We start from the raw sequence: 15,351 nt of genomic DNA on the forward strand, positions 1-15,351 counted from the left end.
TTAAATTGTTTTCTTTTTATTACACAAGTACTTCTGTGATGCTGAACACTTTATATCTGCACTATCCAATATGGTAGCCACTAGTCACATGTGATTAAATTAGTTAAAATTAAATACAATTAAAATTCAGTTCCTTATTCAAACAGTGTCCACAGGTGGCTGGCAGTTACTGTATTGGACAGTGCAGATTTAAGAACATTTTCATCTTTGCAGAAAGTTCTTTTGGATGGTGCTGCTCTAGATTGCAATAGTACTGCTTCTAGCTTAGCATAATATTTCCAGCTTGGTCAGCTATCTGCTCCATCATTCTGGATCCTATATTTGTAGCAATCCAACTATGGTTTAATTTCACTTTTGAGCAGCCAAATCATACAACTAATTTATATAGAATTTACAGTAAATTAAATTACCAAGTGCTTTAACTTTTTTCTCTATAGTGCTTTCATAATATTTTGAAAGTATTGACTATACCAAGTGTTGGCAACTTTTTCTGTAAAGGGCCAGATACTAAATACTTTAAGCTTTGAGGGCCATACCGTCTCTGTTGCAACTACTCAGCCCTGCTATTGTAGCATGAAATCAGCCATACGTAATAGTATGGGTGTGGCTGTTTTATTTATAAACTAGGTTGTGGGCCACAGGTAGTTTCCAAGGCCTGGTCCATTTTCACAGACTTCATTGCTTCCTGCAGTGACATAGCCAGTCCTCTCTACCCTTCCCCCCTTTTTCTTTTGGATCAACATAAGTCTACCTCTAAACACTTTTTAAATTTTTTTTGCCAGATTGGAGAGAATCCAATCTCAGTTGGTACTAGGGGCTCATCTTCTCAAAGATTTCATCAGAATTCTGAAGGTTTACAGAGACCCCAGAAAATAAGGAGATATTAAGAGGCGCTAACACAGTATGCTTATTGTGTACCAAGCATTGTTTAAACCTATTACACCAATTAGCTCTCTTAAACCTCACAACAACCTGCTTTATTGATGAGGCAAAGAAGGTAAACCCAATCTAGACAACCGCACAGTATTAGTCTCTACACAAACTTGCTTCCAGGCAGTGCTTGTGTCCTTGCTTTGACCTCCAAACTCTTTTTTTTAAAAACAGGACAGTGGCTCAAGGACCACTTTTCTGAATATATTTCCCATACAGAATAATTTCAAGATATAATAATTATTAGTTCCTTGTACAGTACTCTATTTAAACAAGAATTAATCAAATAGTAAGTATGTGAAAACAGCAACACCACAAAGATTGAGCCATATTACTAGTGTAATCAAGCATTAGAAGAGTCTTAGAACAGGCAAGCAAAATATTCAGAAGACTGAATCGTGGCTGCACACCTAACTGATTTCAACCATGACTTGTACACTGTGAGACAGCACAGATACCTTATGCAGATGGTTCAGTAGCAGAATGGCACTTGGTTTGCTCTTAATAGAAACAACATAAATGCAATTGACAATCTAGAGACAGACAACAGCCTTATTCGCATGCTGAAAATCTGGTTGTGTCCCTCCAGTCCACACACCATTCACTGTGCAGTCTGTCGATGAGTAAACACATAGTGCAGGATTCGTTCAGTGGGATCTAGGCCTCGTGGTCTAACCAAAATCAATTCTTGGTCGATACTGCAATACCATGGGGTATGGGGGTATGACTGATACAAAGGGCCATCCTGAGGGCAGACTTGTGAACCTGAGCAGTTCAGACACCGAAAGTTTTTGCCTCTTAGTCTCCATCTTGTCATGTAGATGAACTCCATAGTATGATCCTTCCCCATAATTTCACCATGGCACAGCACATCCAACTCATAAGAACTTGGAAGTTTTAGTTTTAAACTTAAAAATTTTTTAATAGTTCCCACAGTTACATGTGTAGAACACCAAATGAATTTCTTCATTAAACCCTTTACTACATTGTCCCCTGATTGTCCATTATTTCGTAAACAATCTAGACATATAGCAATCTGTGGGTCACTTCTGTGATAGTCTTTATCATCTTGATTTTCATCACCTTCTTCATCTACTTTAGGTTTGTCAACTTTTGAAGTATTATCTTGTCCATTTTCTTGAGGCTTGTTTTTCTTCCAAAATTCAGACTCCCACTCAAGTTCTTATTCTTGTAGTCCAGGGACAAACTTAAATATAATTTCCTCTAATGTGTTATCCAACTTCAACATTTCTAACGGGTTTGTCTCATGAACCTGGTTGCCACACCTTGGACAATCATTGCTGTCTTCAAGGTGCTGGACAATACAAGTCTTACAGAAGGTATGGAGGCATTCCGTCACTGTAGTTGGCTTGATCAGATACCCTCTACAGATATAGCAGGTAAGGATTGAAATGTAAGGATTGATGTAAGGATTGAAATCTTTCACCAGGTGTTTCCTCTGGGTAGCCATTCGTGGTTAGCTAGGACTGGCTCTAGTAGTTCAGGCAAACAGGGGTATTAAGTGGATGAAAGTCTGATCCCAGGAGCTGGTGTGGCGTTCCCAACTGGATGTCCTGAGGCATGAGAAATAAAATCCAGACTTCTCATGAGATTGCTGGTCATCACTCCTTTTGGTGGTTCTGCTTTCCCATATAGTTCTGGAGGCTGGAAGTCTGAGATCAGGGAGGCACCACGGTTGGGTGCTGGCGAGAGCCTTCTTCTGGTTTGTGGGTGGCAGACCACGGTTGTATCCTCACACATGTGAAGAGCAGAGTAGAGGAATCAAGCTGTCTCGTGATTCTTTGGCTGCACTGCAAGGCATGTGGGATCTTGGTTCCTTGACCAGGGTTTGAACCCATGCCCCCTGCAGTGGAAGCCCAGAGCCCTAACCACTGGACCACCTCCAAACTCTTTTTTAATCTGAATACTCTCACTCTCTCCTCTTGCTGCTCCCTGAGGCCTTCACTCATACACATCCCCCAAACTCAGGAGATTAGCATAAATTCTTCAAAGCTCTATAAAAGACAGGAGTGTAGTTGTCTTCTAGCAGCTTCTTGTCAGCTACAAAAATCTATTCTTTTGGTGAACCCACGGGACCTAATTTTAGTCCTCTTTTACTTGTCCTTTCAGTTTTTGACATGGTGGTCCCTCCTTCCTTCTTGAAATCTTTTCTCCTGACCCCTGTGATGCCCACACCTGGCTTTCCTCCCATCTTTCAGGCCAGTCTTTCCCAGTCTCTTGGAAATCTTCTCTTTTAACTTTTAAAGACTGGTCTCCCATTCTTACTTTCCTCCCTCCTCTGCACACTTTCTCTGGGTGATCTCATAAGCCCTAATGCTTTAACTATTATTTGCATGAGGATGGTTCGCACATCTTTATCTCCAGAACTTCCTGAGCTCCAATCTTACCATCCACGCAAGCAACTTGTCCATCTGGGTGTCTCATGAGCACATACAGCTCAGCATTTCTCAAACAGAAATAATTATTTTCCCTCTTAAGCCTGCTCTTTCTCTTATATTGCCTTCCTTTTTGAATAGATTTCCAAGCTGCATATCTGCTTGTCATCTGATTCCTCCTCTGACAGCCCTACCAATTACCAAGTCCTGGAAATTTTTTTTTTTTAATAAATTTATTTTATTTTTGTCTGCATTGGGTGTTCTTTGCTGTGTGCGGACTTTCTCTAGTTTTGGTGAGCGGGGGATACTCTTCGTTGTGGCATGCGGGCTTCTCATCACGGTGGCTTCTCTATCTTGCGGAGCACGGGCTTTAGGCGTGCGGGCTTTCAGTAGTTGTGGCGGGCGGTCTCAGTAGTTGTGGCTCACGGGCTTAGTTGCTTCACAGCATGTGGGATCTTCCCCGACCAGGGCTTGAACCCGTGTCCCCTGCATCGGCAGGCAGAGTCTTAACCACTGTGCCACCAGGGAAGTCCCAAGTCCTAGAAATTTTGAATTACTTTGGGAAATCACTTTCAAAACCACTTACGTCTCACTCTTGTAACTTCCACTTGCCCACTTGTCTGTATTCCTGACCATCTCATAATTGGCCTTCCTTCTATCAGTCTTGCTCTCCTTCCAGATAACTAGTCCTCATGATGCAGTCTGAGAGGTCATCCCAGTATGCAAATTGAACCATGTTATTTTCCTGCTTGAACTCTTCATTGGTTTCCTGCTGCTCTTAGAATTAAGTGTGAATTTCATCAGTGGCCAACAAGACCCTTCATGATCCTATCCCTTCTTACCTCTCCAGCACATCACAGTTGTGTTCCTTTTCACCCTGTGCTCTGTTCATACTGACCTTGAAGTCTTTGCATAGGCTCTTTCCTCAGCTTGGAACATATTTCCCTCAATTTAGCCACCTGGCCAACCCCTGCCCATTCCACATTTTTTTTTTTGTTTTTTTTTTTTTTTTGGTGAGACAGACCTGTGCTTAGATGTTGCTTGCTCTCCATGCCTTCTGTGACTTCTGAGATGCCTACTCTAGTCCCTCAAACCAGGGTTAGGTGCCTCTTCTCTACTCTCACAGCACCTGTAACTAGTCCTATTCAGCATCTATTCTTCTAGATTGCAATTGCCAAAGGTTGCTTATCTTTCCCATAGACTAAACTCTGGGAAGGCAGGGTTGGTCTTTCCTGCTCTTCTAGCCCTACTGCTTGCACAGTGCCTACTAGAAGCTCTATACATATTTAATAACTGAAAAAAAAAAAGATTAGAAAGAGAAAGCTTGGAATATGGGCTCTGGAGTGAAAAAAAAGAAAAAAACCCTTGGGTTTAAATCCCACCTTTGCTCCCAATAGTTATATGACCACTGCTACTTGCTATATGACCTATGTTGACCTCCTGAAGCCTCAGTTTTGTCATATGTAATATGGGAATAATAGTAAAACCAAATTTACAGAGTTGTTTTCAGACTTCTGTGAGATCAAGCATGCAAATCAATTAGCCCCGTGACTGGAACATACTGGAACATGGTCATTGCTCAATAAATGTCACTATTAGTAGTACCGTCCTTGCAAGGCACACAAAGTCTAAAACCAGACTGCCGGGATTCAAATCCTGGCTTTAAAAGCAGAAACAGACTCACAGATACAGAGAATAAACTAGTGGTTGCCAGAGGGGAGGGGGTGGGTGGGATGGGCGAAATAGGTGAAGGGGTTAAGAGGTACAGATGACCAGTTATAAAATAAAAAAGTCACATGGGTGTAATGTACAGCACAGGGAATATAGTCCATAATTTTGTAGTAGCTTTGTATGGTGCGTAATCTATAAAAATATCGAATCACTACGTTGTACACCTGAAACTAATATAATATTGTAGTTCAACTATATTTCAATTAAAAAAAACCCTGGTTTTACATCCTACCAGGCATGGGACCTTGGGCAAGTCATTAACCTCTCTGTGCCTCAGTTTCCACATCTTTAAAATGGGAAATTAACAGCATATGCCTTAAGGTATTATTGTGAGGGTGAAATGAGTGACTGTGACGATTCTCTCCTTGACCAAACTTTATAGTCATGCTCTTTTGAGCCCTCTGCTCGACTAACCTGACCCTTCGGCCTCTGTCTCCATCCTTGTAAAGTCTAGTTTTAGCAAGAATCCTGTCAAGTCAGTTTAGCCAGAATACTCCACTCTTGATATCTGATCACTCTTGACAGGTGATCAAATTTCTCATCACCCACCATCTCCCTGGTGATGTCTGATCACCCTTACCTGCCTTCAGCAAGAATCCTGTTAGGTTGGTGTAGCAAGAATTATGCTACCCTCTGAGTTAATTTTTCATCCACAGACCACTCTCCTCTTCTCCTAGGCTATAAATTCCAGTTTTTAAGTTGCTGCATTCAGAATGGAGCCCAGTTCTATATTGAGATATTTTTTCTCCTATTGCAGTAGTCCTGAATAACAATCTTTTTTTATTGTTTAAACTACTGTCAGGGTCTGGTTTTTCTCTGACACCTGGCATACTATGTCAGGCTATGGGAACAGTTGCCATTATTATTGCCTGTATAAAAAGGAAACTGCCCTTGCCTAAAGGAAATAGTAAAGTTTAATTTTTATTCTTAGCCTTTTTCTGGAAGGGTAAGAAATATAACAGGAGCTGACAGTATTGTTCCAAATAAAAAGTAAAACACTGTCAATCTTTTAGACATTGGGCCCATTCAGTGCTTAGCAGCAGATGATCATAAAAACCCAGATGTTTTTCACAAAGCAGATTATATAGGGATTTGTGACCAAACCTTCACTTTCTCAGGGATTTTCTGGTATTATGCAGTGAAAAATGCTGTGTTTTGCAAAGCTCAAAACTCATGGTATCACATGGGTAAAATTATTTACAGGTAAGTTCAGTTGCTGTGGAATCATTTTAAATATTTTATATGATCAAAGAAGATGCTGGTAGGTTGCTTTTAATATGTGATTTTTCAAATGTATAATAATGCTTTCTTTTTCTGAATTTCCACCATCCCTAGTCGTTCACTTCATGAAGAAGCATATACAACTCAGTTCTAGTCTTTTGTATTAACTCTCAGATAAACAGAATTTCCATGTCAGTTTTGGAAGTTTTCAAGAAATGTGTTTCTTGTGAGAGCCTAAGAGCTGGGGGTAATTAATACACAAATGAACAAATAGTAGAAGGGAGTGATATATCAATGCCAGAATTCTGTAAGTAGCAAATAACTTTTCTACAATTAGAAGCAGCATGCTTTATGATTTTAGTCGCTGAATAAATAGACAGGGAGCCTGCGAAACACTGAGTCTTACAGGTGAGAATGAGTGTGGGAACCAAGGAGGTAGAAGCCTCTAAGAAGCCCCAAGCTCTAACATACTAGTTTAAAGAAAAAAAATCCCTAGGAGAAGGAATTGTCATGAAAAGACATTAAACTTGTATAACTATGGCGACTCTAATTTTATCTCCTTGCATTAATTAAAAGCTGTTTTCTTGTCTGATAATATTTCCTTTCCAGTAGAAAATACTTATTAGGAGACAGTTTTCCACAGGTCTCTTGTGTTTCTGCATATCTTGTGAGTAGAGGCACTGGCTGCCTTTGTCTAGACTATCTTTTCAAGGATATTTGTGTAACAAACAGCCTTGGAAGATAAGATAGTGTCTCCCTTCAGAACAAAGGGCAGGCTCATCACAAAAGGTTTGGGTTCCCAAAGCTCAGGGTTCCTCTTCTGCATTTCCAACCTGCTGAGTGTGCAGGTGTTGCCCTTTTCATATCCCCATGAGGGAATTGCATGTCCTGAAATGACACAAGAAAATGATAATACTCTGGCTACTACTATTGCCATAAAACTATCTATATATCTTTAGATATCTGTATCTATATATATCTATATGTATAGATATAAAGGAATCTTGTTTCTTCTGCCAGTACCCATGAAGCTGTGTGTGACAGCTAATTTGCTGCTTGCAAGTAGGGTTAAATCTCAGAACCCTTCAAAATTCTTGACAATACTTTTCTTATGTTCTATTTCCAGAAAGACAATTTATATATTCTTTGCTCTCCCTTAATAATTTCTTGTTTTGAGTTTCCTTTACATCATTTTTTTCTTATTCCTTGTCTCAGCCACCTATAAACAACATATAGAGATTTCCCTACCATTCTTAATGATTTACTGCATCACTGATCTCTCTTTCTATTACCAGTCCTGAAGCACCTCCCTTGGGAACATCTTTATACTCCCTTTCCAGATTCTCAGATGCCTCAGTTCCAGTGGCCTCCATTAAAAAAAATTACTTAATTACCTGGTTTGAACTTAGTCAAACATCAGTCAAAACTGCATTGCCGGGACTTCCCTGGTGGCGCAGTGGTTGAGGATCTGCCTGCCAAAGCTGGGGACACGGGTTCGAGCCCTGGTCTGGGAAAATCCCACATGCCGCGGAGCAACTGGGCCCGTGAGCCACAGCTACTGAGCCTGCGCGTCTGGAGCCTGTGCTCCGCAACGAGAGAGGCCGCGATAGTGAGAGGCCCGCGCACCGCGATGAAGAGTGGCCCCCGCTCGCCACAACTAGAGAAAGCCCTCGCACAGAAACGAAGACCCAACACAGCCAAAAATAAATAAATAAATTTATAAAAAAAAACAAAAAAAAAAACCTGCATTGCCTGCAAGATCTCAAATTTTGAAATTTCCTCTTCTAACCACGACCTCGTCTTTTTCCTCTTCTACTCCATCATTCATCCTTAACTAGCTCCTGGCCTCATCTTTTCTTTTAGTCCTTTGATATACTTCTCTCAGTTCTCCCTTTACTTAATTTTGATTATAATATTGAGTGCTAAATACTCTGTTGTGCAAACACTCTTTTCTCACAACAAATTAGGAGGATAGGCACTGTTACTGTCTTGATTCCTCAGACTTAAAATTTGAGACTTAGAGGTGAAATAAAATTCCCAACACTACAGAGGTAGCAAGTTACAGAACAAGGGCTTCATTTAAAGCCTGATAAACTCTAGATCCATATCTGATTTCTGGCTTTACCACCTATTTTGTAACGATGAACTTTTTAAGTCCTATAGGCTACTCCCTAGAGTATTAGACTATTGTATATTGCAAAATAAAGTTAAAAATCTGGATAAATGTACCTATAATATCCCTGCTACTTTCAGCTTCATTCTACCATTCAGCAACTTTTTGATCACAGGTTGTTGTTGACTTTCTATCATATTTCTCACAGTGATTGTTTAAAATCTTCTCCATATTCCTCAAGCCTCCAATTCTATACTAGCCTCTCTGGTTTGAAGTCATCAGTAGAAGCTCTCAATTCATTCCACTGAGGTTCATTCTGTCTTTCTCTTTCTTACTTCTTTCTCTCAGGAGGCAATATCTTCCAAGCCTAGACCTTCCATCTATGGTATGACCCCATCTCTTCTTCCAGGACATCACTTCATTAATTGTGCCCCCTCTCTTACTTCTTTAACCATAAACAATCCTCTCTTTAATGGCACATTAAAAAATTACTCTTACTCCTGTAACTGCCAAGGCTTTATTTGCATTTTACTTTCTTGTGGTTGGATTTCACTCCCTTCACTCACTGAAATGTGGGTCTCAGAAATACTGGTCACAAAAATCAGTAAGTATTTTATAAACACTCAATTTAATCCTCTTCTGTTAATTATCATTTTCACTACTTCTGTATAGCTTTTGATACTCCTTGCTTCCAAGTAAAAGCAAATGGCCAGAACTCCGAGCAAGGTCTCTGAATTTAGAACCGGCTTTGAACTTGGACTCTTCAACTAAACTAGCTATGAAATCTTAAATTTGAACCTCTCTGAGCCTTAGTTTCCACATCTCCAAATGAGAACTTTTATACCTTCAGGTTTCTTAGGAATATAAAATGAAATTATTACTATAAAGTTCTGAGCATGTTTCTGATGAATAAGGAATCCTCAGTAAATGACAGCTATCTCTGTTCTCTCATTAACACAGTGTCTGACACATAGTAATTTTTTTTTAAATTTTATTTATTTATTTATTTATTATCCATGGCTGTGTTGGGTCCTCGTTTCTGTGCGAGGGCTTTCTCCAGTTGCGGCAAGTGGGGGCCACTCTGCATCGCAGTGCGTGGGCCTCTCATTATCGCGGCCTCTGTTGTTGCGGAACACAGGCTCTAGATGCACAGGCTCAACAATTGTGGCTCACGGGCCTAGTTGCTCCGCGGCATATGGGATCTTCCCAGACCAGGGCTTGAACCCGTGACACATAGTAATTTGTTTCTGTTTTCCTCCCCCAACTTCTCTTTTATTTTATGTGATGTTTCATATTATTTGTTTTCCATTTACTTTTTGGGCAGATATTTTCTTCGTTTGTTGGTCTTGTCTTCGTCTAACTCTATGTTTCCAAACTTAATCCTTAGACCACTTATTTTATCGTTTTATAGTTGTGTCTTTGTCCAGTTGTATCCTCTCCTGCATTTTCTACTATCATTTTTATGCCAGGGATATCGCGATCTATGTCTCTAGCGCCAAATATTTTAAATCAAAGATTATAAAATTACAGAATACTTGAGCACATGATCATTATAAAAATTCAAATAACATAAATATATAAAGAGTAAAACATGAAATTTCCTCTCCCCACCAACATCTACTCTTACAACATCTGCTGTGTCTCTTGGGTTTAGAGGGTGGGACATGTGTTATTATACAGATTTTTCTGTGCATTTGTATCCAGCCAATAAGCAACAACATACAGGATTTGATTTTTTAACAATGTAATCCTAAATTCTTAATCTGCGTTTCCATTTTCCTGTTATAAACTTTCACCTGGGTATCCCAGTGGAAAATTGATGTGCAAGCTGTACAAAACTACACTCATGTCCCTTCCTGAACAGTATCTACTCCTGACTTCTCTGTCTGCCTGGTCCTTGTGGATAAACTCTTAGTCACTTTGCCCTCTCTCTCTCCTTTATCCCCCACCACATCAAACTGTTTGCCAAGTTGTATAAATTCCAACTCTACGGTGTCTCTTTTGTCCTTTTTCTTAAATTCTCTGAGATATTTTGGATCACACTGATAGTGTGATTCAGACTACCAATTTGTATAAGAATTGCTTTGTATTTCAGTTTTGTAGGAAAGGTTTTTCTCCCTTCCTAGACCAGTGCCAAGTTTTAGACTCTTGTTTGTTCTTCCATTCTGTGTTTCCCCCATCACACTTTAATTCTTTATCACACTCTCTGCTTTGAAGCTCCTCAAGAGCAGAGACCACATTCCTCACTTTCAGTTTGTTAATAGGTTCTCCATCTTGTACATTTATGTTCCCTTTTCAGTGCTAAATCAAACAATGGTGCTTCTTACCATTGATTTTTAAAAATTTTTATTGGGATATAGTTGATTTACAATGTTGTGTTAGTTTCAGGTGTACAGCAAAGTGAATCAGTTATACATATACATACATCCACTCTTTTTTAGATTCTTTTCCCATAGAGGCCATTACAGAGTATTGAGTAGAGTTCCCTGTGCTATACAGTAGGTCCATATTAGTTATCTATTTTATATATAGTAGTGTATATATGTCAATCCCAGTCTTCCAATTTATCCCTCCTCCTCTTACCCCCCCCCCCAGTAACCATAAGTTTATTTTCTATGTCTGTAACTCTATTTCTGTTTTGTAGATAAATTCATTTGTAACCTTTTTTTAGATTCTACATATAAGCGATATCATGATTTTTTCTTTTGCTATACAGTAGGTTCTTATTAGTTATCTATTTTATATATAGTAGTGTATATATGTTAATCCCAATCTCTCAATTCATCGCCCCCCTCCCCCCCACCATTGATTTTTGAACTTGATTTGATGAAGTGTGGGAATTTTCCCACCTCTAGTGTCTTCCTGCCTTAGTCTATTCTGCACATCTTGGGAGAAAATATTCATAAAACCCAGCTCCAATCATGTCATTCTTTTGCTGAAACTGTTTGTTGGCTCCCCACTGACTACTGAATATGTATACAGTTCTTCCCTTGGTGTCAAGGCCTTTCATGATATGACTCCAAAATATCTTTCTGGTTTATCTACTCCCGGTTGTCATTCCCTAAGCTCTAGATTACTCATACTCCTCCCAGTCCTTGCTAGTCAAGTTTTCATAGGCCTTATTCTCTAGCTTTGCTGTCTTCCTAAGGCTCTGTCTATATTTAGGAGCCCTGCCTCCGTCTCCATTTATAGATATTGTACCCATCTTAAAGCTTCATTTCAAATGACACCACCCATAATCCTGCTGGAATTAATCATATTTTATCTTTTTTTCCCCAGCTGTTTGGGACTTTGTCAGCAGCGACTCTATCTTGGTCATCTGTGTACCTCTTGCAATGTCTTGCACAGTGCATGGATATATGGAAAATTAGGTGTCAGGAGTTGCTGATCTAGGCAAACAGATAACTTTTTTTGGGAGGGGTAACTACTTCTGGAGGGAGAAAATAGGGAATAATAGCAGTTAATTAATGAATTTTTAATTTATCCAATACGTATTTATTGGATAGATACTCTGTACTGGGCACTGTGCTAGGCACTGAAATGTGATGGAAAATGGGCAACATTACCTCTGTCCTCAAAGAGTTTAAAATTAAGAAAAGAAAACAATTGTAATAAATAATTAAAATAAAGAGTAGTAGAGGAAGTATAAGGTACAGTGGGGACACATAGCCGAAGAGTCTGACCTGTCTGCTGAGGATGAGGGAAGTGACAAACTGAAGGAAATATAGGATCTAGCCACAGACAGTGGGGTAGGTGTGGCAGATTATTTCATACAGAGAAAATAGTCTGATGGCCTTGTGGTTAGAATTCATGGGACACGTGAAACAAGTTTGGTGCAGCTGGTGTATAGGGTAAGCAGAGTGGCAAGAGACATAGTGAAGAGGTCCAATCACAGGACCATGTAAACCATGGTAAGGAGTTTGAATTTTTCCACTGAGGACAATAAAAAACCATTAAAAGATTTTGAAGCAGGGAATGACTTGATTAGATTTATGTTTTGACAGTTTCCTTTTGGTGTGGAAATAGAGGCAGAATAAATTCAAGGAGATATGTTAAAAGTCTGTTTTAGAAATCCAAGCAAGGTGGAGAGAGAGAGAGAAAGAATATGAATGAATGATGACAATGACTTATTTTAGGGATGTAGCTATGCAGATTTGAAAAATGTTTAGGAGGCTGCACAGCATAATAGTTAAAAACTATGGCTTTCTGAATTTTCACTTCATATTTTTTAGGTGAACAACTTGGCAAGTTAGCCAAGTTAGTCAAGTTAACATCCCTAAGGTCAAGTTTCCTCATCTCTAAAAATGGGAATAATAAAGAATTCAACTACATAATGCACGTAAAAGCTTTTTGCACAGCCCTTGGCACATAGTAATCACTCAATAAAATATTACTTGTTATTATTAGAATTAACACAACTTGAGTGACTGGGAAGGATGAGGGAGAAGATGGAGACAATGAGATCATTCAGACTGGTTTACTCAATAAGTGGATAGTGATGCCATTCATTGAAATTTGGAAGCAAGTGTTGAGGAGGGGTGGGAAGACAATGAGTTTGAGTGAAGATGTAGGAATTAGCTTAACAGGTCTGGAATTCAGGAGAGAGATTTGAAAGTTACTTACATAAGGGTATTTCTTGAAAAGGTTGGCAGGTTTCTATCTTCTCATGTCCCTATTACCTCGAAATCCATGTTGCATTTGTCCCCACTACTCTATGGGAAGTGGAGTGCTCTAGTTGGGAATTTAATTCATGTGAGTGGATGGGAGTGTCTGGGGAGTAGGTGTGGTGTGAGAATAGAAGAAGGTGCAGGGAACCCTGGGAACACCAACTTCTAAGGGGTAGGTAGAGGAACAGGAGGCTGTAAAGGAAAAGGGAGTGTGTAACCAGAAGGAAAAACCAGGAGACAGTCATGCCACAAAGCCAGGCAGAACAAGTATTTCCAGAGGAGGGAATGGTCAGTTGTTCTCTTGAGTGTAAAGAAATGTAAGGTCTAAAAATTATTAACTGGATTTAGCAATGATGATGTTAATGATGAACATTGTCATAGAGTGAAACTTTGCATAGAGTGGTGAGGACAGAAGAAAGATCTGAGTAGACTGAGAGCTGATTAGGAAGTGAGAAAATAGAATCCTGGCAACCCTTTCAAGAAATTTGGCCGTGGAAGGGTGAGAGAGAACAGGGGCTGAAGAGGGAGATGAGGGTAGAGAATTTGTTTTGTTTTGAAAAATGGGGTTTATATTTAAGTGAAGATATTTAAGTGAAGAAAAGAAGGAGCTGGTAGAAAGGTGGAAGTGTAGAGGGCCAGGAAATTAGAGAGAAACAGGTGAAGATAGAGTAGAGCAGAGAGGCCCATGAAAACACTCTGGAGTTGAAAGATGACAAATTAGGGATTCCAGCATGATGACCCAAAATAAGTCCATTGTGGCATTTTGGTACACAATCTTTCCAAAGATAAAAGGGCTTTGGACTAAAGAAAAGAAGTTTCTGTGGCTCTGTTTTTTTTTTTTTTTAAACTTGGTCATACATTTTATTCAGTCATGAATGAGGTATTTAGTACATGTTCGGATGGTTTATAGGCTTGCTGGGCAATTCGTATTTTATTTCTAAGGTGAGAAATTAGCAAAATCATCTTATAGTCTTGTCAATACAGAACTTCAAACACATAAGAACTGCAAAGCCTGAGATCAACTCAGATCTGAATGCCTCTCTACTGTGTGTTTCTTTTTTTTTTTTTTTTTTTTGTATTTTACTAAAATTTTAATTTTTTATTTTTTATTTTTTATTTTTTATTTTTTTGGCCACGCCATGTGGAATGCAGAATCTTAATTCCCAGACCAGGGATGGAACCCATGTCCCCTGCAGTGGAAGTGCGGAGTCTTAACCACTGGACCGCCAGGGAAGACACAACTTTTTTTTTCTTTTTCTTTTTTTTTTTTTTTCACACACACACACTGTATTTTATTTTTACAAGAGATAAATAGACTGACACCAAGCATTGTACATGGATGACCACAACAAAAGCAACAATGATTGCAATTACCAAACATGAAACACACTCATACTATGTCATAATATTGACATTCAGTCCAGTAATCCTCCACTGTAACAGCTCCTTTACTTTGCAGTGAAAATTGATTTGTATATTCTTTGCCTCTGAGTCCTTGTGGGATTTTTTTTTTTTTTTAATTCAGAGAGAAAGTCACAAAAATTATACTCATCCTCATCAGTTCACTCAGTCCCATGTAATTAATTGTTTTTTTTCATCTTGATCTTTTGTTAGCACTTTTATGAGTTCATCAGTTTTTCATCAGAGTTATGAAAATGCTTATTCATTCAGTTCAGCAGTACAGTCAGTTACCAGAAACCTGTACTTGTCAGAGTCTTTACCATGAATTTCTTGAAGATGAAACCCTTTTATAGGAACATATTTGCAAAATCATCAGAGTACACCCAGAACTGTCTGTAAATGACAAAAGACTTAAAAATGACCGCGGTAAAAGATTTGATGAAAGTTCATAATAATGCAGTTGACAAGAAAATTAGTTATTTCTGAGATATACATTTTAAAGTAATAACTAGGATTATTACTTATAACATTATACCAGAACATATAAGATTTTTAGAAATTTCATGTAATGTCTGAAACATTTATATTAACATATTTCCATACATATTTCCATACAAATACAAATATAAGATTTTTAGAAATTTCATGTAATGTCTGAAACATTTATATTAACATATTTCCATACATATTTCCATACAAATACAAATATAAGATTTTTAGGAATTTCATGTAATGTCTGAAACATTTATATTAACATATTTCCATACAAATAACCCAATGAAAGTTTAGTATTAGTTGTTTTGTTTGTTTTTTTATACTGCAGGTTCTTATTAGGCATCAATTTTATACATATCAGTGTATACATGTCAATCCCAATCGCCCAATTCAGCAC

At 38.6% G+C, this 15,351-nt stretch overlaps 1 pseudogene across 1 annotated transcript; it reads right to left on the bottom strand.

Annotated features, from left to right (window-relative positions):
• Positions 1 to 349: 349 nt before the first annotated feature.
• Positions 350 to 13,885, bottom strand: LOC309662383 (polycomb group RING finger protein 5 pseudogene; annotated as a pseudogene). The gene has a single exon. The product of its transcript is annotated as a polycomb group RING finger protein 5 pseudogene (transcript).
• Positions 13,886 to 15,351: the final 1,466 nt, after the last annotated feature.

This window comes from Balaenoptera physalus (assembly GCF_965194825.1).
Source record: "Balaenoptera physalus genome assembly, chromosome: 6".
NCBI lineage: Eukaryota > Metazoa > Chordata > Mammalia > Artiodactyla > Balaenopteridae > Balaenoptera > Balaenoptera physalus.